Here is a 24,887-nt window from a genome sequence, read left to right on the forward strand (position 1 = left end):
GTCTCTGTAAATCTACCACATATATTCCCAGCTCTATGTCTTTGCTTATGCTGTGCCTTTTTGTTTGTGCTTACACACACACACACACACACACACCCCCACATGCACACACACACATGCACACACACACATGCACGCACACACACATGCACGCACACACACATGCACGCACACACACACACACACACACACACAATTTCTTTCTCTTGCCATCCTGTGCATTCATTTAGATAGTGTCACTTTCTTCATGAAACTTCCCTCATGGACACATAACAAAATGTCCTCTGGCTTCTTTGAAATCAAGTAACACTGGCTGTATTATTCCCATGCAATTCTAAATTTACAATAAGAAAACCCAGGCCCACACACATTGTCAGTTGATAATTATGTGACCATGCACAATTCATTTTATGTCTCTTAGCCTTACTTTTCATACTGGTAAAACACAAGGATTATAAAGGTTAGTAAATAACAGTCTAGGCAAAGGTTCTATTCACATAATCAACATTTGTCAAAGACCTTCTTGATGGATCATTATCAATACATAAAATGAAGCATTTCTGCACTGGAGACAGAAAACTCAGAATTTACTTGTTATTTCACAATCCAGAAAGCAATTTTGATAGAAACAATCCAGCAGTTTAAAGTCTATCATGACTAAGAGCAGCAAGAAAAGGCACATCATTATCTCTCTACTAAATATTTAGTAGGTCTCTACTATGTGCTAAGCTCTTTGTAAACAAATACTTATATAAGGAAGGGAAACTGCACAAGCCAACAACTCTACAGCATCTAGAGAAATTGTGTGATAGCCAGAACGGTGCCTTCTGTTATAGCAAAAAGAAACGTTTCACCTATCTTTGATATAAATACAACATCCAACATCAGGACTTAAAAATGAAAAGGCACACAAAGGGGAGTCAAGTGGGGAGTACGAGTGAAATAGAGAGGATGAAGAGGTTCAAACTTCATTTATAAAATAAGTCACAGAGATGAAAAGTACAGCATAGGGAATATAGTCAGTAATTCCGTACTAACATTGTGCGGTGACAGACGATGACTACAGTTCTCACGGTGAGCATGAAGTAATGGAGAGAACTGTTGAATCAGTATGTTGTACACCCGAAACTAATATAACACTGCATGTTAATTTTACTTCAATAAAAACCCAGTAAAATGGCCCACCAACAAATTATTTTACTTTCATGACATAAACAAATCCATCCTAGTGATTTTTTTAATGGATTGACCAGTTGGTTGGCAACAGGAAAGCACAGCCTTGCCTAGGCCATAAAATAATTTGCCAAACCAATCAACTCAGTAAAAACAAATGAAACAACACTAGCACAACATTTCCAAACGGAAGGGCGGGACTCCCGCTTGTCAGTCTGCTGTCTTGGAGACATAGGCACGTGAGGTAGGTACACCTTTTCCTATTTTGAACTATGTCTTTCTTCCCTTTAATCAGGGGATTGCTTTATAGAAGGCGACAGAACTGGAAATTTCGATTTCGGATGGAAATTTCCGTGATGTCCCAAACTTAGAGGTGGGGAAAAAGGGATGAATCAGATACTAGGAGGACTGAAAGGTTGTAAACACAGAAAGAGGAGCTGAAGAAAACAATCTTTTGCTGTAAAGTTCACCTAGTTGGGGGTCAGTGGGAGCAAAGAATCCAAGTGTACAGACAAAAATTGAATATGAAGAAGAAGCTGGAGCAGAGACTCCTGGGTTGGTTGGGCAGACACCGCCTCAGAGCTCTGAGAAGAGAAAGGTGGCTAGATTTTTCCACTAATGATCGTCTACTAGACAGCAGTGGATAACATGAGCCTAATTTATACTCAGAAGTTATCTTATTATCTCTTTTCTCAGCTTATTATCTAAAGAGTGCTACTTCTAAAGTTGCATAGTTCGCCAATTCTTTTTTTTTTTTTTACGCTGTTGTTGAAAACTTGGTAAAAACAAAACAAAACCAGCAAAAAAAAAAAAAAAAAACAACTTTGGTTAAAATGGATATACAGTATTTTAAGATCCAATTATTTAGATGGAAAAATCAAAGTAGAGACCAGGGGAACAGAGTGTAAGACAAACAGAACCTGAACTGACAATCAGTAATTCTAGAAAAACTCCTGCAGAGGAACCAAACAAGAGAGATTAAAAGAAATTAGATCTCCCTGTGAAAAGGTCTTTTGCTTTTAGCTAATAAAAATAGTCTTCCAAACAACCTTGTTAAAAACCTGAGCTTCAAGGGCTGAGCAACTCGCCTTTACACCCTCCTACATTCATTAACTTTATAAAATCTGGGGGTGAAGGCGTGCCAAAGAAACAATTAGTTTACACTCCACCAAACAGAAGGTAGATGAGCTAATGCGATCTCGGTCACTGAAAACGGAGTCTGGCGAGCGTCTGCTGTTGTTTCGTTTTTCCCTGAAAAAAAGTATCATAAAAAGTGGGAAGTTGCTAGCGAGCTTAACTCTACAGCCTTGGCATGTTAATTCAGGACACTGAACTTCTTCCCCCTGTTCAAATGGACAGAAAATAGTGACTTCAAAATCGCAGGGAATTAGGATCTTTCTCTAACCTGCTGAATGAATCTACCCAGGAGGATTCCGAGCACAAGCCAATTTCAGTTTACCTTTTATTTTTTCCTCCCACAGGCCGCCGCTAATTCTTCCGTAATTACAAGCACTATTGACTTTATACTAGGCACCAGTGTTTTTATAACGTTTGAAGATATGTATATAAAAAATTGATATGGTGTCTTCCTATGGAATTTCCTATCCAAACTATGCTTGTGAAAACAAGTGTGATTCCTTAATCAGGAGGCCCACGAAATCGAAGACAAACGAAATCACCGGACGTCTACATCTGCTTAGTCTTAATTCTTTGCAACAGGTCTCCGAGCCCAGCTATGGAGCCTGCAGCTCACGCACAGTGTGGCTTCAGGACGGGTGCACGTGAAATAGGCTAACCGTCCACTTCTGTCTGGGACCAGCGTGGCTGGCATTTAACTGGCATGGCTTAAAGGTGGAGTTTGTGATAGAAAAAACACACATTTTAAAGCAAAACTGATTCTTGCTGAGCTCTATTTCAATATTTTACAATACTTGCATGAGCCTTGGAAGAAAGCATACAAGGAAAAAGCTGTAACTTATGTTTCCACACTTACCTCTGTGTTACTTGCAAAACACCCCCCCCCACCTCCACCTGCCCTCCGAATAGCCTACTCAAAGACAACTTGTCTTCTCTCCCTATTCGCCCATTCAAAAACTTACAGTGGTTCCTTTCTGCTTCTCATATTAAGTTCTGCTTTCTCGCTGACCTTGGTATTTCAGCTCCAACATTTGAGATCATGACTTCAGGCTCCTAGCTCCTACTCACTGGCCACACTTCTAGCCCATCCAACTCTCACTCAGGTGATCTCACTACTACTGCTCTTGGTGCTTTTAAAGGCATCCAGGTGGTTTGCTGTTTACCTAAGATGAATCCTCTCCAGTCCTTATTTTCTTAATTTCCAGGAATCACCAATTCAAGCTCTCTCCTGATTAGTCCTGTATATTCTTTGCTCTAATTTGTCTTGTATGGGGTTCACCTGAAAAACCCAAACCTGAATCTACCCATTTCTCTGTTTTCCCCATGTGTTCGCCTGGGGTGCACATCACCATGAGCTGGGCTCATTCAACACACATTTGTAACTCTCTCTCTCCTTTCCTGCCTTTGTTACAGAGAAGTTAATACTCTCCTTCCTAGGTTCTCTTGAATTTCTAAATGTCACATGACACAACTCTGGCCAATGAGACATATTAGGAAGTTGACATAAAAGCTTTTTCTTTTTTGATTAAAAAATTCTCTATACTTCCCTTCTTTCTTCCACCTTTAAATGCAAATGAGACACCTAGAGCTATGGCAGCCATCTTTAACCAGGAGCAAAATACCAAGGATACGACCCGTGACACCATTCCTCACCTCACAGGGCTGCTGAACTCCTCAGCACTCTTAGCATCTGAGGAAAAATAAATGACAATTTCTTTAAGCCACAGTAACTTAGCTTCCTCTTACCTGAAGAAGAAAGCCTTGAAGTAATATTTCTGGTCTGCTGAATGAATTCTATACTACTACAACTAATAGTAATAAATAAAAATAAGTCACCCACAGACTGTTGTCACAAAACATTCATTATAGACTCCAACTCCCTGAGTGTTGCCTAGCAATCCTAATCCTTCCTTTCTCTTCTCAGGACGGTTTTCCAGGTCTCCAGACGGGCTTTTATTTTTGTTTTTTTGTTTTTTTGTTTTGGTTTTTTTCAGAGAGGCTATTTTAAACCTCTGTTCTATCAACCCCATCAGTCAATAATTTCCCTTCCCAATTTACAGAGAAAACAGAAGCTGTCAGTGTTTTATCTCCTTCACTCTGCCTTCTGTTCCCACCACTGTGTGGAACATTGCATCAGCCATATTTCCTGACCCTTGTCTTATGTGCCCTAGCAAGAGAATTCCACAGTCCCTCACATCCTCTTCTGCCTTAAATCTGAGTCCTTTTCTAGAATACTCTTCAGTTACTCATCCTTCACCAACATCCTTTGATGTTGGTGTTTTCCATCATTCTGTGGTATGTCTTCTTATCCTCTCACACTTCCACCCAAGGTTTTCCTTTTTTCTGTACTTTACTGCTTACTAGAAAACCTGTTTTGATGCCTCGGTTCAATGCACTTCAAATGCAACCTGTCCTAACTTGAAATCCCATCTTGTCCCAAAACCTCCTACTGTGCTTATTGTCTCAGTGAAAGACATCATCCTGTACCTGGTTACTCATGGCAGAAATTTGGCATAATTTCTCATTCCTTTTTCTCCCTCAAACTTCACATGGACTCCCCCATCTACTTTTGTCACTCTGTCACCCATATATGTCTCAGGATTCTGGATACTCTTCTCTGACCTTGCTGATGCTTTTCTACAATAGGCCCTCACCAGCTGTCTCTCACATTACTACAATAGTCTCTTACCTGGACACGTGTCCTAGTCTGCTCACCTCTAGCCCATTCTCCACCATCCACACAATGATCTTCCTAAAATGCTGTTTGGTGTTATCTTACTCCCCTGCTCAAAGCTTAAATGACTCCTAACAGTTCTTTCTTTCTTTCTTTCTTTTTTTACTTTTATTTAAATCCAAGCTAGCTAACATACAGTGTAGTAATGGTTTCAGGAGTAGAATTCAGTGATTCACCACTTAGCTATAACGGTTATTTATTTTTAGAGCTAGTAGAGTAAAAGTGTGAACTGTACCTGCCAACTTCTCCAGGCGTATCCCTTGCTTTTCTTTCCCATTGACACCTGCTGCTGGAATTTCCCTAAACTTGACCTAGTTATGTACCTGTGGCGCACTCTCTTTTCTCTCCAGGACTTCATACCTGGGATGCAGTTTTATATGGAAATCTTCCTCTCTCTCCACACCTTCCCTTACTAGGAATCTGTGCTAAACTCCAAATCTGCTTCAGTTGTCCTTTTTTTTGGCTACCATATTACCTCTATTTCTTTATGTTTGGAGGAATGTATTCAAGAGTTCTAGATCAGACTCTTTAACTTCAGACTTTGTAAACAATATGCAGTGCAAAATATTTGCAACATCAATGGCGATGTTCAATTTAAAATAACATTCATGGTTTTTCATATCAAAGAAAGGTATTCTCAGGAAAATATAATAATATCTTTACACCAAACCTATAATTGGGCAATAATTTGGTAAACAAATCATTAAAAAGTGGGGGTTATATAATTTTTAAATAATAATTATTTTGACAAATACTAGTTCTTATATAGTGAGATCTATTACCCCATCCAGGTATCATGCATGATGTAAAAGTTCAAACATGAGAATTCAACCACTGAAAGACAGAGAGTAGGAAGTCTCTGTACAAACGTAAAGGTAAGAAATCTGGAGTCTACCACTCTCCTCCAGTCTCCCTCCCCAGCCCCATCCTTCAGGTTTAAATGTAAAATTTAAGACATAAGAAATTCTATATATCTCTACATTAGCAAGCCTGACTCTTCATCTGTTGTATTTTCATGTTTTTTGAGCCCAGGAAGAGAGGCGGTTAGGCAACAGAATATATAATTTATCAAAAACACCAACCTCAGTCACTTTCAAAATGAGAAAATTCTAACCGAGCTGGAGTAAGAATAAAATGATAGAACATCATTTAAGCCAGGAGGTTTGAAACCTTGGAAACTATGCTTTAATGTATTCAGCTGCATTCTATTATCTCCTGCTTGAGGCTCAGCCCTAGCGACTCTTCCATTATACTCTTCATTAAAATCTATCACTAAGACCTTGAAAGAAGCACCCTTCCTATGCTTTTGGATGAATACATTAAGTATGTTCAATGACCCAAAGAACGTGTTCAATGTCTGGAGTAGAAGGAAATTAATCTTTCACTTATATAGAACTAACAACTCTTCAAAGTATTTGGACCTTTCAGTAGACGTTGATTCATTTACTGGATGGGTTTATAATACTAAATCAACCAATAAGTATGCATTGATTAGTGTACATTCAGCACTATTGAGCATGGTAAACTAGGCAAGAGAAATCCACAATATAGTGCCTGCTTTTTGAGAAAGATAGGAGACTCACGTGACACTACTAGAGAATGACCTCAGGACACATATTTAAATGCCAAGCTTATTTAAAGTACTTCCCTGAAAGTTCAGGGAAGGGAGATCATTGAGCGCAAGAACAGAATCAGAAAAATTTAGGGCTTAGAGATAATCTCATTTGACTTCTTGATTTTACAGATAAGTAAAACAAGACCTAGAGAGGTAAAAGGAAGGGAAAAGAAAGAAAATAAATTTTTTTTACAACCGTACTTTTTGTGTTATTTCATGCAATCCTGCCACCAAGTCTGTGAATTTGGTGTTACTATACCCATTTTCATAGGAAGCTCATGAGGTTGAGATAAATTTTGCTGTGTATAAGATCTCAAAATTCAGGAACCCACACTTGGGTTCTCTGATTCCTAAATCCTATTTTCCATAGCATAAAAACATGCTGTGGCACATATAACGTGCAAGATATATTCATATAGTCTATCTTAACTAAAAAAAAAAAAAAAACAACCTGTCTTCCATAATTTAAAAACTCCTAGTGCTGGGGCACCGGGGTGGCTCAGTCAGTCGAACGTCCGACTTCGGCTCAGGTCATGATCTCACAGTTCTTGAGTTTGAGCCCCACACAGGGCTCTGTGCTGATGGCTCAGAGCCTGGAGCCTGCTGAGGATTCTGTTTCCCTCTCTCTCTGCCACTCCCCCACTTGCAGTCTGTCTCTCAAAAATAAACAAACATAAAATTATTTTTTATTTTATTTTATTTTTTTCAATATATGAAATTTATTGTCAAATTGGTTTCCATACAACACCCAGTACTCACCCCAAAAGGTGCCCTCCTCAATACCCATCCCCCACCCTCCCCTCCCTCCCACCCCCCATCAACCCTCAGTTTGTTCTCAGTTTTTACCAGTCTCTTATGCTTTGGCTCTCTCCCACTCTAACCTCTTTTTTTTTTTTTCCTTCCCCTCCCCCATGGGTTTCTGTTAAGTTTCTCAGGATCCACATAAGAGTGAAAACATATGGTATCTGTCTTTCTCTGTATGGCTTATTTAACTTAGCATCACACTCTCCAGTTCCATCCACGTTGCTACAAAAGGCCATATTTCATTCTTTCTCATTGCCACATAGTATTCCATAGTGTATATAAACCACAATTTCTTATCCATTCATCAGTTGATGGACATTTAGGCTCTTTCCGTAATTTGGCTATTGTTGAGAGTGCTGCTATAAACATTGGGGTACAAGTGCCCCTATGCATCAGTACTCCTGTATCCCTTGGGTAAATTCCTAGCAGTGCTATTGCTGGGTCAAAGGGTAGGTCTATTTTTAATTTTCTGAGGAACCTCCACACTGTTTTCCAGAGTGGCTGTACCAGTTTGCATTCCCACCAACAATGCAAGAGGGTTCCCGTTTCCCCACATCCTCTCCAGCACCTATATTCTTCTGATTTGTTCATTTTGGCCACTCTGCCGTGAGGTGATATCTGAGTGTGGTTTTGATTTGTATTTCCCTGATAAGGAGCGACATTGAGCATCTTTTCATGTGCCTGTTGGCCATCCGGATGTCTTCTTTAGAGAAGTGTCTATTCATGTTTTCTGCCCATTTCTTCACTGGGTTATTTGTTTTTCGGGTGTGGAGTTTGATGAGCTCTTTATAGATTTTGGATACTAGCCCTTTGTCCGATGTGTCATTTGCAAATATCTTTTCCCATTCCGTTGGTTGCCTTTTAGTTTTGTTGGTTGTTTCCTTTGCTGTGCAGAAGCTTTTTATCTTCATGAGGTCCCAGTAGTTCATTTTTGCTTTTAATTCCCTTGCCTTTGGGGATGTGTCGAGTAAGAGATTGCTACGGCTGAGGTCAGAAGGTCTTTTCCTGCTTTCTTCTCTAGGGTTTTCATGGTTTCCTGTCTCACATTCAGGTCCTTTATCCATTTTGAGTTTATTTTTGTGAATGGTGTGAGAAAGTGGTCTAGTTTCAACCTTCTGCATGTTGCTGTCCAGTTCTCCCAGCACCATTTGTTAAAGAGACTGTCTTTTTTCCATTGGATGTTCTTTCCTGCTTTGTCAAAGATGAGTTGGCCATACTTTTGTGGGTCTAGTTCTGCGGTTTCTATTCTATTCCATTGGTCTATGTGTCTGTTTTTGTGCCAATACCATGCTGACTTGATGATGACAGCTTTGTAGTAGAGGCTAAAGTCTGGGATTGTGATGCCTCCTGCTTTGGTCTTCTTCTTCAAAATTACTTTGGCTATTCAGGTCCTTTTTGGTTCCATATGAATTTTAGGATTGCTTGTTCTAGTTTCAAGAAGAATGCTGGTGCAATTTTGATTGGGATTGCATTGAATATGTAGATAGCTTTGGGTAGTATTGACATTTTGACAATATTTATTCTTCCAATCCATGAGTATGGAATGTTTTTCCATTTCTTTATATCTTCTTCAATTTCCTTCATAAGCTTTCTATAGTTTTCAGCATACAGATCTTTTACATCTTTGGTTAGATTTATCCCTAGGTATTTTATGCTTCTTGGTGCAATTGTGAATGGGATCAGTTTCTTTATTTGTCTTTCTGTTGCTTCATTATTAGTGTATAAGAATGCAACTGATTTCTGTACATTGATTTTGTGTCCTGCAACTTTGCTGAATTCATGTATCAGTTCTAGCAGACTTTTGGTGGAATCTATCGGATTTTCCATGTATAATATCATGTCATCTGCAAAAAGTGAAAGCTTGACTTCATCTTTGCCAATTTTGAAGCCTTTGATTTCCTTTTGTTGTCTGATTGCTGATGCTAGAACTTCCAACACTATGTTAAACAACAGCGGGGAGAGTGGACATCCCTGTCGTGTTCCTGATCTCAGGGAAAAAGCTCTCAGTTTTTCCCCATTGAGGATGATGTTAGCTGTGGGCTTTTCATAAATGGCTTTTATGATCTTTAAGTATGTTCCTTCTATCCCGACTTTCTCGAGGGTTTTTATTAAGAAAGTTTGCTGAATTTTGTCAAAGGCCTTTTCTGCATTGATTGACAGGATCATGGTTCTTATCTTTTCTTTTATTAATGTGATGTATCACGTTGATTGATTTGCGAATGTTGAACCAGCCCTGCATCCCAGGAATGAATCCCACTTGATCATGGTGAATAATTCCTTTTATATGCAGTTGAATTCGATTTGCTAGTATCTTATTGAGAATTTTTGCATCCATATTCATCAGGGATATTGGCCTGTAGTTCTCTTTTTTTAAAGGGTCTCTGTCTGGTTTAGGAATCAAAGTAATACTGGCTTCATAGAATGAGTCTGGAAGTTTCCCTTCCCTTTCTATTTTTTGGAATAGCTTGAGAAGGATAGGTATTATCTCTGCTTTAAACGTCTGGTACAACTCCCCTGGGAAGCCATCTGATCCTGGACTTTTATTTGTTGGGAGATTTTTGATGACTGATTCAATTTCTTCGCTGGTTATGGGTCTGTTCAAGCTTTCTATTTCCTCTTGATTGAGTTTTGGAAGGGTGTGGGTGTTAGGAATTTTTTCCTTTTCTTCCAGGCTGTCCAGTTTGTTGGCATATAATTTTTCATAGTATTCCCTGATAATTGCTTGTATCTCTGAGGGATTGGTTGTAACAATTCCATTTTAATTAATGATTTTATCTATTTGGGTCATCTCCCTTTTCTTTTTGAGAAGCCTGGCTAGAGGTTTATCAATTTTGTTTATTTTTTTCAAAAAACCAACTCTTGGTTTTGTTGATCTGCTCTACAGTTTTTTTAGATTCTATATTGTTTATTTCTGCTCTGATCTTTATTATTTCTATTCTTCTGCTGGGTGTAGACGGTCTTTGCTGTTCTGCTTCTATTTCCTTTAGGTGTGCTGTTAGATTTTGTACTTGGGATTTTTCTTGTTTCTTGAGATAGGCCTGGATTGCAATGTATTTTCCTCTCAGGACTGCCTTCGCTGCATCCCAAAGCGTTTGTATTGTTGTATTTTCATTTTCGTTTGTTTCCATACATTTTTAAATTTCTTCTCTAATTGCCTGGTTGACTCACTCATTCTTTAGTAGGGTGTTCTTTAACCTCCATGCTTTTGGAAGTTTTCCAGACTTTTTCCTGTGGTTGATTTCAAGCTTCATAGCATTGTGATCTGAAAGTATGGATGGTCTGATTTCAATTCTTGTATACTTATGAAGGGCTGTTTTGTGACCCAGTTTGTGATCTATCTTGGAGAATGTTCCATGTGCACTCGAGAAGAAAGTATATTCTGTTGCTTTGGGATGCAGAGTTCTAAATATGTCTGTCAAGTCCATCTGATCCAATGTATCATTCAGGGCCCTTGTTTCTTTATTGACCGTGTGTCTAGATGATCTATCCATTTCTGTGAGTGGAGTGTTAAAGTCCCCTGCAATGACCACATTCTTATCAATAAGGTTGCTTATGTTTGTGAGTAATTGTTTTATATATTTGGGGGCTCCTGCATTTGGCGCACAGACATTTATAATTGTTAGCTCTTCCTGATGGATAGACCCTGTGATTATTATATAATGCCCTTCTTCATCTCTTGTTGCAGCCTTTAATGTAAAGTCTAGTTTGTCTGATATAAGTATGGCTACTCCAACTTTCTTTTGACTTCCAGTAGCATGATAAATAGTTCTCCATCCCCTCACTCTCAATCTGAAGGTGTCCTCAGGTCTAAAATGAGTCTCTTGTAGACAGAAAATAGATGGGTCTTGTTCTTTTATCCATTCTGATACCCTATGTCTTTTGGTTGGCACATTTAATCCATTTACATTCAGTGTTATTATAGAAAGATATGGGTTTAGAGTCATTGTGATGTCTGTAGGTTTCATGCTTGTAGCGATGTCTCTGGTACTTTGTCTCACAGGATCCCCCTTAGGATCTCTTGTAGGGCTGGTTTAGTGGTGACGAATTCCTTCAGTTTTTGTTTGTTTGGGAAGACCTTTATCATTCCTTCTATTCTAAATGACAGACTTGCTGGGTAAAGGATTCTTGGCTGCATATTTTTTTTTCTGTTCATCACATTGAAGATCTCCTGCCATTCCTTTCTGGCCTGCCAAGTTTCAGTAGAGAGATCGGTCACGAGTCTTAAAGGTCTCCCTTTATATGTTGGAGCACGTTTATCCCTAACTGCTTTCAGAATTTTCTTTTTATCCTTGTATTTTGCCAGTTTCACTATGATATGTCATGGAGAAGACATCTCAAGTTACATCTGAAGGGAGTTCTCTGTGCCTCTTGGATTTCAATGCCTTTTTCCTTCCCCAGATCAGGGAAGTTCTCAGCTATTATTTCTTCAAGTACACCTTCAGCACCTTTCCCTCTCTCTTCGTCCTCTGGGATACCAATTATGCGTAGATTATTTCTCTTTAGTGCATCACTTAGTTCTCTAATCTTCCCCTCATACTCCTGGATTTTTTTTATCTCTCTTTTTCTCAGCTTCTTCTTTTCCATAATTTTGTCTTCTAGTTCACCTATTCTCTCCTCTGCCTCTTCAATCCGAGCCGTGGTCGTCTCCATTTTATTTTGTAGATCATTAATAGCATTTTTTAGCTCCTCCTGGATGTTCCTTAGTCCCTTGATCTCTGTAGCAATAGATTCTCTGCTGTCCTTTATACTGTTTTCAAGCCCAGTGATTAATTTTATGACTATTATTCTAAATTCACTTTCTGTTATACTGTTTAAATCGTGTTTGATCAGTTCATTAGCTGTCGTTATTTCTGGGACGTTTTTTTGAGGGGAATTCTTCCGTTTCATCATTTTGGATAGTCCCTGGAGTGGTGCGGGACTGCGGGGCACTTCCTCTGTGCTGTCTTGAATAACTTGCATTGGTGGGTGGGGCTGCAGTCAGACCTGATGTCTGCCCCCAGCCCACCGCTGGGGCCACAGTCAGACTGGTGTGTGTCTTCTCTTCCCCTCTCCTAGGGGCGGGATTCACTGTGGGGTGGTGTGGCCTGTCTGGGCTACTTGCACACTGCCAGGCTTGTGGCACACTGCCAGGGGATCTGGCGTATTAGCTGGGGTGGATCAGCAAGGTGCACAGGGGCGGGAGGGGCAGGCTCAGCTTGCTTTTCCTTCAGAGATCCGCTTCAGGAGGGGCCCTGCGGCACCGGGAGGGAGTCAGACCCGCTGGAGGGATGGATCCGCAGAAGCACAGCATTCGGTGTTTGCAGGGTGCAAGCAAGTTCCCTGGCAGGAACCGGTTCCCTTTGGGATTTTGGCTGGGGGATGGGCGAGGGAGATGGCTCTGGCGTGTGTCTTTGTTCCCCGCCAAACTGAGCTCTGTCGTCCGGGGCTCAACAACTCTCCCTCCCGTTGTCCTCCAGCCCTCCTGTTCTCTGAGCAGAGCTGTTAACTTATTACCTTCCAGAAGTTAATTCCCGCTTGCTGTCAGAACACACTCCGTCCGGCCCCTCCGCTTTTTGCCAGCCAGACTCGGGGGCTCTGCTTTGCTGGCGGGCTGCCCCTCCACCACAGCTCCCTTTTGCCAGTCCGTGTAGCACGCACCGCCTCTCCGCCCTTCCTACCCTCTTCCTTGGGCCTCTTTTCTATGCTTGGCTCCGGAGACTCCGTTCTGCTAGTCTTCTGGCAGTTTTCTGGGTTATTTAGGCAGGTGTAGGTGGAATCTAAGTGATCAGCAGGACGCGGTGAGCTCAACGTCCTCCTACGCCGCCATATTCCCCCATAAAATTTTTTTTAATAAATAAATAAATACCTCCTAGTGCTCCCTCCTGTCTTGGCTTCTGTTGCAATTATACAAATCAGGAATGACCCAGGGCTAAGCAAAGCAATGTTTGATTCACCTCCTGCTATAAGGAAGAACATTACCTACCTGGAGTCTAGTTTGTATCTCAAAAGAGATGGGTGGAGATAGGTGACTACAGGATTTACAGACTGAGGATCAAATGGTACATGGAAGGACTTTCAACACAAGGATCTGATTGAGACGGGAAATTCATCATATATGGTTTAGGATTGGGGGACGTAATGAGTTGAGGGTCCCGAAGTGAGTTTTGATAAGTAAATAGAGCTATGAAATAGGGAAAGAAAACCTTTTTTGTTCAGACGTTGAAGTCTTCATTAAAAAAAAAAAAAGCTACATTGTGGATCAATGGATTTTAAATGAATAGATTCTGGACAATGAAGTAAAGGGCTAGCCAAGTCTGTGTACAGATGGGTTAAATGCTGAGAGTGTCTGCCCAGGTGTTTCCCAACAGACATTATTTCCATATTACAGTTGCAAAGAGTGAGCTAGTAACTTTCTAAGGGTCATGCACCTTCCAGTCCATAGATTTCTTGATAACGTTTCCATAAAGATGTTATATTTCCATTCCTTTCTACAAAAATAGTGACCAGTGTAGATTCATTTCTGTTCCAATTCTGTAGGTAGAAGATCAGGTCAATGATAATGTCACATTTCTTTGTAGCAATACCACACACTGAAGTTTTCTGCTCTGTTTAAAGAAAATGCTCTTTAAGTATCTTCGGGAGCAAATGTAAGATTATTGGTCTCACTTGGATTGTTTATTTTTATCTTCCTCTCTTCTTGAACTCCTGTTTCACACAATCAGTTGGGAAAAAAATTACCAATAAATCTTGGGTAGAGCAATGTTGCAGAGGAGCAATTAAACTGGATGTCATGACAACAAAAGCTGAATTTCCACCTATATTTCCCTTCAAAATACAGTGTTAACTGCCAGTGTATTTTGTCATTTGGCTACTTGAAAGTTCTTAATAATTTTATACACAAAATGAATAGCCTCCATAGCCATCATCAATAATTACGAATTTTCCTCTTAAGATAACATTTATGTATGCTTCACTTGACTGATAAAAGTCCAATATATGAAGATCTCCAAGCTGCGTTTAGAATCCGCACCTAAATTTGAAAGTGGGTGGTCAGATATGAATGATACATCTGTGTGATGTGCCTTGTGCCTGTTCCCGATATTCCATTCAATGGCAACTTACAGGATCTCACAGTCACAATGACACAGATAGGTTCAGCCAAGTAAACACACATGCGCACGCACACACACACACACACACACACACACACACACACTTAGGGATGCCTGCACAGTTCAGTCAGTTAAGCGTCCGACTCTTGATTCCAGCTCAGGTCATGATCTCACAGTTGGTGAGTTCAAGCCCCATCTTGGGCTCTGCACTGACGGCGTGCAGCCTGCTTGGGATTCTCTCTCCCACTGTCCCTGCCCCTCCCCTGTGCATGCTCTGTCTCTCTCTCTCTCAAAATAAATAAATAAACTTAAAACACACACACACTTAAATAGGCATTCAGCCTATCAGTTCCAAATGTCAAAGGCAAATAGTAGGTTTTCAGCAATTAACAAGATTAAGCCAAATTGTGGTTATCAAGCATTGTACTTACACTCTGTTTTTACTTTGATGAGCTCCAGAATCTATTCAGGAGACAGAAAAATAGAAAATTCAGGGATTGTAGGGACGCCTGGGTGGCTCAGTCAGTTAAGCGGCGGACTTCGGCTCAGGTCATGAATTGGTGGTCTGTGGGTTCCAGCCCCGTGTCGGCTCTGTGCTGACGGCTCAGAGCCTGGAGCCTGCTTCGGATTCTGTGTCTTCCTCTCTCTCTACCCCTCCCCTGCTCACGTGCTGTCTCTGTCTCTCTCCGTCTCGCAAAAATAAATAAAAAAATGTTTAAAAAAATGTAAAAAAAAAAAATTCAGGGATTGAAACAAAAATGTATTGTTTTTTACAAACACTTATAAAGTTAAAATTGAACTATAACAGGGGTGCCTGGGTGGCTCAGTTGGTTGAGCGTCTGACTTTGGCTCAGGTCATGATCTCGTGATTTATGAGTTCCAGCCCCATGTCAGGCTCTGTGCTCACAGCTCTGAGTCTGGAGCCTGCTTCGGATTCTGTGTCTCCCTCTCTCTGCCCCTCCCATTGTTCACACTCTGTCTCTCTCTCTCTCAAAAATAAATAAACATTAAAAATTTTTTTTAAATTGAAATATAATAAATGACATCTATTTAAGTATACAGCTTGATACACAGATAAGTAGATGCCTATAAAACCATCACCAAAATGAAGGAACAGAACATTTCTTTTATTTCCATGCATTTACCAATCCCCGGCTGGTTTCTACTTACTGCAGTGCCTCCCCAGTCCCCAGACAACTGCCAATCTGCTTTTTGTCACTCTACCTCATCCTGCATTTCCTAGGATTTTATATTAATCGAATAACAAAATACGTACTTTGGGGGGGGGTCTAGATTTTTTCGGTCAGGATAATTATTTTGAGATTTGTTAAAATGTGTATCCGTAATTCATTCCTTTTCATTGCCAAGAAGTAAACCGTTGTGTTCAGATTTCACTGTGGGTTTAATCATTCACATGGATAGCTGGGTTGTATACAGTTTTTGGTTATTACAGCGAAGGTGCTATGAACATTCACATGCCATTCTTTGTAGGAACGTCCGTTCTGCCTTCTCTAGAGTAAATACTTCGGGATGGAACTCTTGGGCCATGTGACAGCTGTATGTGTCAAATGTGTGATACCATGTCACGGTCTCTCCACTAGGATACGGTGTGACAACTGTTGTTTGAAAAAGTGCATTTCTTGTAGCTACAGGACCAAACACAGATTTTCTTGCCAGCTTTCAGCCAGGAGCTTCTCAGCAACTAGAGAATGTCACTAGGTCTTTGTTACATTGCCTGTTCCACAGACACTCTCCTAACATGGCCTACCTTGTCAAGACCAGCAGTAGAAGCCTTCTCATGCTTTGATCTCGGACAAATGCTGGGCACAGTCCCCTTTAAAAGCTCAACTGATTAGGTCAGGCCCACTTAGGGTAACCTCCCTATGTCTATATCAAAGTCACTTGATTTGAGACCTTAACTACATCTGCAAGATATCTCTACCTTTGTCATATAATGCATCCGAATCACAGGGGTAAAATCCGTCCTATTCTTCAGTTTCCCCAGAAAATAGAAAATCAATGTAACTAAAAGTCTTTTGAGAAGATCAATAAAATTGAAAAATCTCTAGTCAGATTGATCAGGAAGAAGAAAGCAAGATACAAAATTACAAAATGAGAAAAATGACCTCAAAGCAGAGTTAACATATAACATAATATACGTATAGTAAGGAATTTTATAAATAATAGGTCTCGCTTTTTTATCCAATCTGAGAAATTCGGGCTTTGATTTATAGTATTTAAACCAATTATATTTATTGTTTTCATTAATATGGTGAGGATTAAATCTATTATTTTCCTATTAATTTTCTACTTTTCTGTCTGTCCTTTATTCCTTTTCCCTACATTCCCTGTTTACTTTCAAATTATGATACCAATTCATCTCCTGTGTTTGGTTATTTTAGGGGTTGCTTTAGGGTTTATAATATACATCTATAACTTATGATACCATGTCTAACTTCATTAGATATTACATTAATCCACATTTAGCCTAAAAATATAACACTAGTATTTTCTCCCCTTACTTTTGTGTTATTGTTGGCATATGTTTTAATTTCACATATTTTAGAAAACCTATACTATATTGTTATTTTTATATATTGAATTACATTTTAAAGAGATTTAGGGGAACCTGGGTGGCTTAGTCGGTTATGCATCCAATTCTTGATTTCAGTCATAATCTCACAGTTGGTGAGATTGAGCCCTGCATCAGGCTCTGCACTGACAGTGTGGAGCCTGCTTGGGATTCTCTCCCTCTCTCTCTCTCTACCCTTCCCTGCTCTCTCTCTCTCTGTCTCAAAATACATAAATAAAAACTTTAAAAAATAGATTTAAATAGTGACAAAAAGTCTTTAAAAAATGTTTATTTATCTTTGAGAGAGAGAGAGAGAGAGAACGTGCAGAAAGAGGGCAGAAAGAGGGGGACGGTGGATCCAAAGTGGGCTCTGTGCTGACAGCAGAGAGCCTGATGCAGGGCTTGAACTCACAAACCATGAGATCATGACCTGCGCCAGCTGAAGTCAGACACATCACCAACTGGGCCACCCAGGTGCCCTGACAAAAATATCTTACATATTTACTCACATTACTTATCATCTCTGGTGCTCTTTATTCATTTGCATTGATCCATACTGTTACTTACTAGCCTCTTTTTTTTTTTTTTTTTTTTTTTTTTGCTTGATTTCAATGTTTCTAATGTGGGTTTGCTGGTAATTAATTCTTTGAGCTTTACATGTTTAACAAAGTCTTTAACCTTAATTTTTGAAGGATATAGTTGCTAGGTATACAGAATTCTAGGTTGTTAGATATTTTTTGTTGCTCTAAACATGCTGTCCCACTAGCCTCTCAGTTGCCTTGGCTCCCATGAGAAATCTGTGGTCAATCTTATCCAGGACTCTGACCTGTCTTTTTCTTCTTGCTACTTACAAATTCTTCATCAATGTTTTTGAGCAATTTGATTATGTTCTCTCTTAATTTTCTTTGTGTCTCTTTTACTTAGGGTTTTTGTCCAGCTTTATTGAAGAATAATTGGCAAATATAATTGTATATATTTAAAGTGTATGTATCTGATGATACACATTCATTGTGGAATGATTACCAACATCAAGATAATGAACACATCCATTACCTCATTTAATTAACTCTTTTGTGAGTCCATGAATTTAAGGTGAAAACATTTAAGATCTACTCTCAGTAAATTTCAAAAAACAACACTTATTATTATAGTCATATAAATAACTATATAACTGCATAGTTCTATATATAACTATTATATATACACATATAGTTATATATAACTGTATACCTGCACATAACACTATATAGTTATATAGTTTATTATAAGCTATAATAAATATGTTATTAACTATAATCACCAGGCTGGACATTATAGCTTCAAAACTTACTCATCTTATAAATGAAAATATGTACCCTTTGATCAACATCTTCCCACTTTCCCCTCCTCCTAGCCTCTTTACTCTTTGTTTTTATTATCATTATTATTAATATTATTAATTTTTATTTATTTTGAGAAAGGGAGGGGGGAGAAGGGCAGAGAGGAAGGAAGAGAGAGAGAATCCCAAACATGCTTCATGCTGTCAATGCAGAGCCCGATGTGGGGATCAATCTCATGAACTGTGAGGTCATGACCTGAGCCGAAATCAAGAGTAATACGCCTGATCAACTGAGCCTCCTACGTGCCCCATCTACACTTTGTTTCTATGAAATTTTCGTTTCCTTTTATATTCTACTTCTCTGTGATAGTATACAGTATTTGTCTTTCTCCATTTGGCTTAATTTACTTAGCACAGTACCCTCCAGCCTCATCCATGTTATTGCAAATGGCAAGATTCCTTCCTTTCTGTGGCTGAATAACATTCAGTTGTGTATGCCACATTTGCTTTATATGCTCATTCACTGACATGCTGTTTACATATGTTGGCTACTGTGAATAATACTATAATGAACATGGAAGAGCAGATACATCTTTAAGATACTGATTTCATTTCTTTTGGATAAATACCCAGGCATGGGACACTCAAATGGTATGATAGGTTTATTTTTTAATTTTTTGAAGAGCCTCCATACTATTTTCCTTACTTGGGATTTATTAATTTCTTGGGTATATGAGTTTGTAGCTTATCAAATTGGTAAATTTTTCAGCCATTAATTCCTCAAATAGTTTTATGCCCCACCCCCTTCTCTTCTGCAGGCACTCCACACATTTGTATTTTAAATTCCAGGGCACCTGGGTGGCTGAGTCTGTTGAGCGTCTGACTTCGGCTCAGGTCATGATCTCACAGTCTGTGAGTTTGAGCCCCGCATCGGGCTCTGTGCTGACAGCTCTGAGCCTGGACCCTGCTTCAGATTCTATGCCTCCCTCTCTCTCTGCCCCTCTCCCACTCAGTCTCTCTCTCTCTCAAAAATAATCATTAAAATTTTTTTTTAAAAACTGTCCTACAGCTTACTGATGCTGTGTTGTTGTTGTTTTTTAATTCTCTTTCTCTGTGTATTTATTTGGGGTAGTTTCTATTGCTATGTCTTCAAGTTTGCTAATTTTTTCTTCTAGAAAGTTTAATTTGCCCACAATCTTCTCCAGTATAATTTTTCATCTTAGACACTGTACCTTTTTGTATCTTCTAATTCTTTCCTTAACTTTTTTTAATATATGGAATACAAATGTAATAACTGTTTAATATCCCTGTGCTAATTATAACATCCCACAAGGAACGGATGAGAGTACCAATTGCTCTATATCTTTGTCAGCATTTGGTGTTGTCAGAGTGTTGGATTTTGGCCATTCTGATAGGTGTGCAGTGGTATCTCATTGTTGTTTTAAGGAACTGGGGTTTTCATGCAGGCAATCTAGTACTACAGCCTGTAGATTTTAGCTGCTATATTCTACTTTTCCAAGTAAAGGACAAATCCCTAACTCGTGGACTAGTTCCCATGCCCTTCTATATAAAGGGCTTTGCTCCATCTTGTCATAGAATTTTCTCCTCTTTTATTGGATCATCCCCTTCACAATCCCTTTTATCTTAAAAAAAGACCCTTAGGCTCACTATCCTTTTCTTGATCTATTCTCCCCTCCATGGCGAAACTTCTCAAAATATTTCTTTGCTTGCTATCTATATTTTGGTTCTGTACTACTCTTGATGTTATGCTTCATTTTTCATCTTTCTCTGATTGTTAATATCATCAATAATTCCCATTTAACCCTCAGCATCACTTGACATACTGGATTCCTCATATATTCTTGCAACACTTTTTCCACTCGGTTTCTGGGATGCCGTATTTGTTGACTGATCTCTTACTACATTTGTCCATTGCATTTAAATTGCTCTTATTAATTCTTCGGATGTCCTAATTTTTAAAGGTTTGAGGTGATGGTATCCATTTCCATGGCTTTAAATACTACTTATAATCATCAGATTCACACGTATATATTTTTAACACTCCTCGCTACCTTTAGATCAGAGTCATGTATCAAACTGAACACATGACATGTCCAACTGGATATGAATCTATGTCTTGCCAAGCTCAATATTGAAATCTCCTTCCCACCCTTGTCAAAACTGGCTTTTCTCATAGTGATCCTCATTTCAATAAATGAACCACCATTCACCCTTATGTTTCTGCCAAAACACTGGGATCATCCTTTAGTCCTCTTTTTTTTCCCTTGCATTCAAAATCCAAGTTGAAACAAATTCTCTTGGTTTACTTTCAAGTTAGATCTTAAATCCAACAACTACTCACTACATCTTCTGTTGCCCTCAGATTCTCCATGCTCTCCAGCTTCTGGGGTCACCATTTACTTGGAATAAAATGAGAATTTTTCCCCAGGGTTGTCCAATGCAGTGGCCTTGACAATTCATGACTCCCTCATCTTTTGTAATGATATTGTAATAGCTTCCTTTCACATCTGTTTCTTGAGGAAGGTAAGTTGTAGAGTACAAATTGGTAACTTACACATTCTGTATCTTTTCCATTACTGAGGTTAGTTCTCCATTTGTGATCAGTGTTCCCCAAACTGCATCTCTTAATTCACTACTCCTAACAGATGCTGCTCAACGAAGGGGGGCATATCCAAAATAAGTTTAAACACGATCCCCAAATATATGCCTCCCCATGGAGATTCACAAGGTAGTTGGGCAGTTGAAAAGGCCTGCAGGAAGGAAACATATTTAGGTACTTTTCCCTTAATCTTATTCCTGATAGAACATTCTTCCTCATCTTATTGGGTAAGGAGTAATGTTTACACCTTCCACCTCACCTGTTCTTTTAAGACCCACCTGAGTTTCACTATAAACAAGGGGAATCCATTGAAGTGAACACATTGACCCGGATCTTCATCATCATATTTGTTTCCCACCCCTGGACCTTAGAGTCTCAGATACATAAAATCAGACTTACACTAGGAGTATGAATATTGTATCTGAAAATTAGGAAACAGGCTCCAGGGTGGCTTTTTCTACATCCTGACTGATGAATCAGTAAGAAAAACAGTGGATCTTTTATGATTCCTGTTTCTGTTTGTTAATCCTACCTGAGCCAAATTTTCCGAAGTGGTGGTTATGGGGAAGGGGAGACAATATTCTGTCTCAGTCTCAGCTCGTTCGTTAGCCTCCACGACAGGTAAATCAAGTTAGGCTAGCACATGTAGGGCTCACATGTCTCAAAGAATGAGAAGGAGGTAGGAATCCCAATTTCGACTTCCAGTTTAAATTGTATCCTCTGACATGTTTGTCTAAAACCCTAAACTCTGAGTTTGTTTCATGCTGCTAGCCATTCATTTCTAAATTCTGTTATTTCTAAATTTCTGTCACTCCTATAAATGTGTTCTCTAAGAGGTAAACTGTGATGAGAGGTGACTCTTAGGGATGAGAAGAATCTCAAGCATTTTGGTATAATGAGTAAGGGGAGGGAGACCAGAACATGAACGTAGTATTTAGGCAGTATTACCAAAAACAGAGGTATGCAACATTTATGCTAACTCTGATTTCAAATATCTCTCAGTCCTTAGGAACTAGAAACATTTGCGTAGCATCTGATTGCAAATATCTCTCAGTCCTTAGGAACTAGAAATATTTGCATAGCATCTTAGGGGAGAAGAGAGAACATGATAAATTTTACATGCCCCACAAAATTATCATTTGCAAAAAAGAACTTCCTTTATCTAAATAAGATGCAAACAGGATAAATTCCTGTACAAATATATTTAGAAAGTTGCTGCATTTATTAGACCACTAAAATGGGAATTTTCCTTCAAGTGTGGAAAAATATAATCAAATTTTTGTTTGAAAATGTTCAACTATGCCTTAAAACCTTATGTTTTCTTCTTCCCCAAGACCTTGAGACTTCTCACCATTTAAAATTTTTCTTTTCTTTTCTGCTCTGGAGAAAGAGATTTAGTTATTGGCAGTATATCACAAGTGAACCTAGAAGTATAAATCATTTGCCATTTAAAATACCTGTCCTTGGGGCACCTGGGTGGCTCAGTCGGTTAAGTGTCCAACTTCTGCTCAGGTCATGATCTCACAGTTCGTGAGTTCAAGCCCCGTGTCGGGCTCTGTGCTGACAGCTCAGAGCCTGGAGCTTGTTTCAGATTCTGTGTCTCCCTCTCTCTCTGCCCCTCCCCTGCTCATGCTCTGTCTCTCTCTGTCTCAAAAATAAATAAACATTAAAAAAAATTAAAAAATAAAATAAAATAAAATACCTGTCCTTTTCTATACCAATTAATTTAAATTATCCCCGTTCCTCCTGTTACATTAGTTATAGTAGCTTTGTAGAGATTTTTGTTGAATCAAGTAATCTCATTCTTATGTAATTTTCTCAGACTTTTTTTTTTTTTAATTTTTTTTTTTCAACGTTTTTTATTTATTTTTGGGACAGAGAGAGACAGAGCATGAACGGGGGAGGGGCAGAGAGAGAGGGAGACACAGAATCGGAAACAGGCTCCAGGCTCCGAGCCATCAGCCCAGAGCCCGACGCGGGGCTCGAACTCACAGACCGCAAGATCGTGACCTGGCTGAAGTCGGACGCTTAACCGACTGCGCCACCCAGGCGCCCCAATTTTCTCAGACTTTTTAAGAAAATCATCTTACTCCGCTTTCAGACATCCTGGGACTCTGCAATAAGGCACTCATTGCCAGCCAGGTCTGTATTCCTTATTCATTCACTGTATAACTTCTAGTTAACCATTTAAATCTATTTGTCTCAATTGATTTATCAATAAAATCGTGATACTATTCTCCCATAATCCCATGCTTATGGGATATTTAGTAGAATAGGTTGCCCGGGGGGGGAAAATCTATGAAACACTGAAAACAGCTATTTCTTTTTCACCTTCCCCCAACAAGGTAAATGCTACATTAAAAAAAAGTTAACTTTTCTCCTGATTGTTCCTTTACCCACTCATCCTATCTTTATATAAGCCTCCTCTTTTGATGCAATGCTACCAAAATACAACATCAACAAAACTTTTTATAATTGGTTTCTTTCTTCTACAGCAATAATTCAGCTGCTAAGAATTGAAAGAATAGTAGTTTGCATGCCATTAAACCAAAAATAGAGGAGCTGGATACTGAATTTTAGGTGTATTAGTTCTGGTGACTATCCCTGAGAATTGTGTAGTACGTACATTTTAATGGAATAGTTCACAAGTCAGCAAAGGAACAATAAAAGAGGAGTCTCGCTAAAATATTTTAGACATTTTTTTTTTGTAATGTAGTCTAAGTACATCATACCTCAGATGACTCAAGCATTACTGGAACATTAGGCTTCCCTGAGAAACTTGTTCCCATTCAAGTCAAACAAGGAGAGACCTCACCCCACCTTATTTACAATGCCTGGTGGGACATTTAAAACTTCTATTGTTGATGGAGTCTCCACTAGGAGCCATTTGCTTGAGGAAGTTATTTATTGCCTGGAGGTCAAAGGCCCTCAGAGCACTTGACCCAGAAAACAGCCATGTTCTCTCTGCCTCTGTTTCTCTCTTTTTAGGACATAAAAATCCGAATTTTAATAATCAAGTAACAATATCAGCTATACGACTATGATTTATTTCCTATTACCCTCAACATTTTGTATTTCCCTTTAACAAAAGAAATGCTTGGTTATTTTTTTCTGTTAAATTGGAAGATTTAACATTAAAGATTTAATGCTAAAGATCTAGAATGGAATATAGAATTTTAGTTTGAGATCCGGAACCCCTTCACAAAAGGGAAGTTTTACTTATCTTACTAATTCTGGCTAGTGCACATAGGAATATGAAAAAATGGGTGACTGGGAAAGTTTTAATCTAATTAGAACTGAATTTGCAAAATATCAACACTAAAAGAATACATAAGGAGAAAGAAGAAGTAGAAAATGATGAAGCAACTTCATGAACCTCTTGGCTGCTACACATCTTGAGATAAATAAATTATTTATTAGTACTGCGTTAGCCATACTCGGCAAAATGTTCAACATTTAGAAGACATTTTCTAGGGGAAAAAAGGGAATACTGTCACTGTTGAAATGATTAACGATGTTGTTTTGTAGCTGTTAATAAGAATAGCGATTTTGATATATAACTTCAACGTTATATATTAGAACATCTGCAGATATATGGTACGTGATCACTGCAGAGATTACACAGAACATACTCTACTTGTTAGTATACACATGTGATTTTTGTTTAGCTCATGTATATTTTCCACACATCTAAAATATGTAAAATCTTCTCAAGCCGAAAAAAAATCAAATAAAATATGTAAAATCTATGGCTTTTTCATCGTAAAATATAAAGCAAAACTAAGTTATGACTATTCAGTTTGAAGTTAATAATCTTAAATGA

The sequence above is a fragment of the Panthera uncia genome, chromosome B1, assembly GCF_023721935.1.
Source record: "Panthera uncia isolate 11264 chromosome B1, Puncia_PCG_1.0, whole genome shotgun sequence".
Lineage (NCBI taxonomy): Eukaryota > Metazoa > Chordata > Mammalia > Carnivora > Felidae > Panthera > Panthera uncia.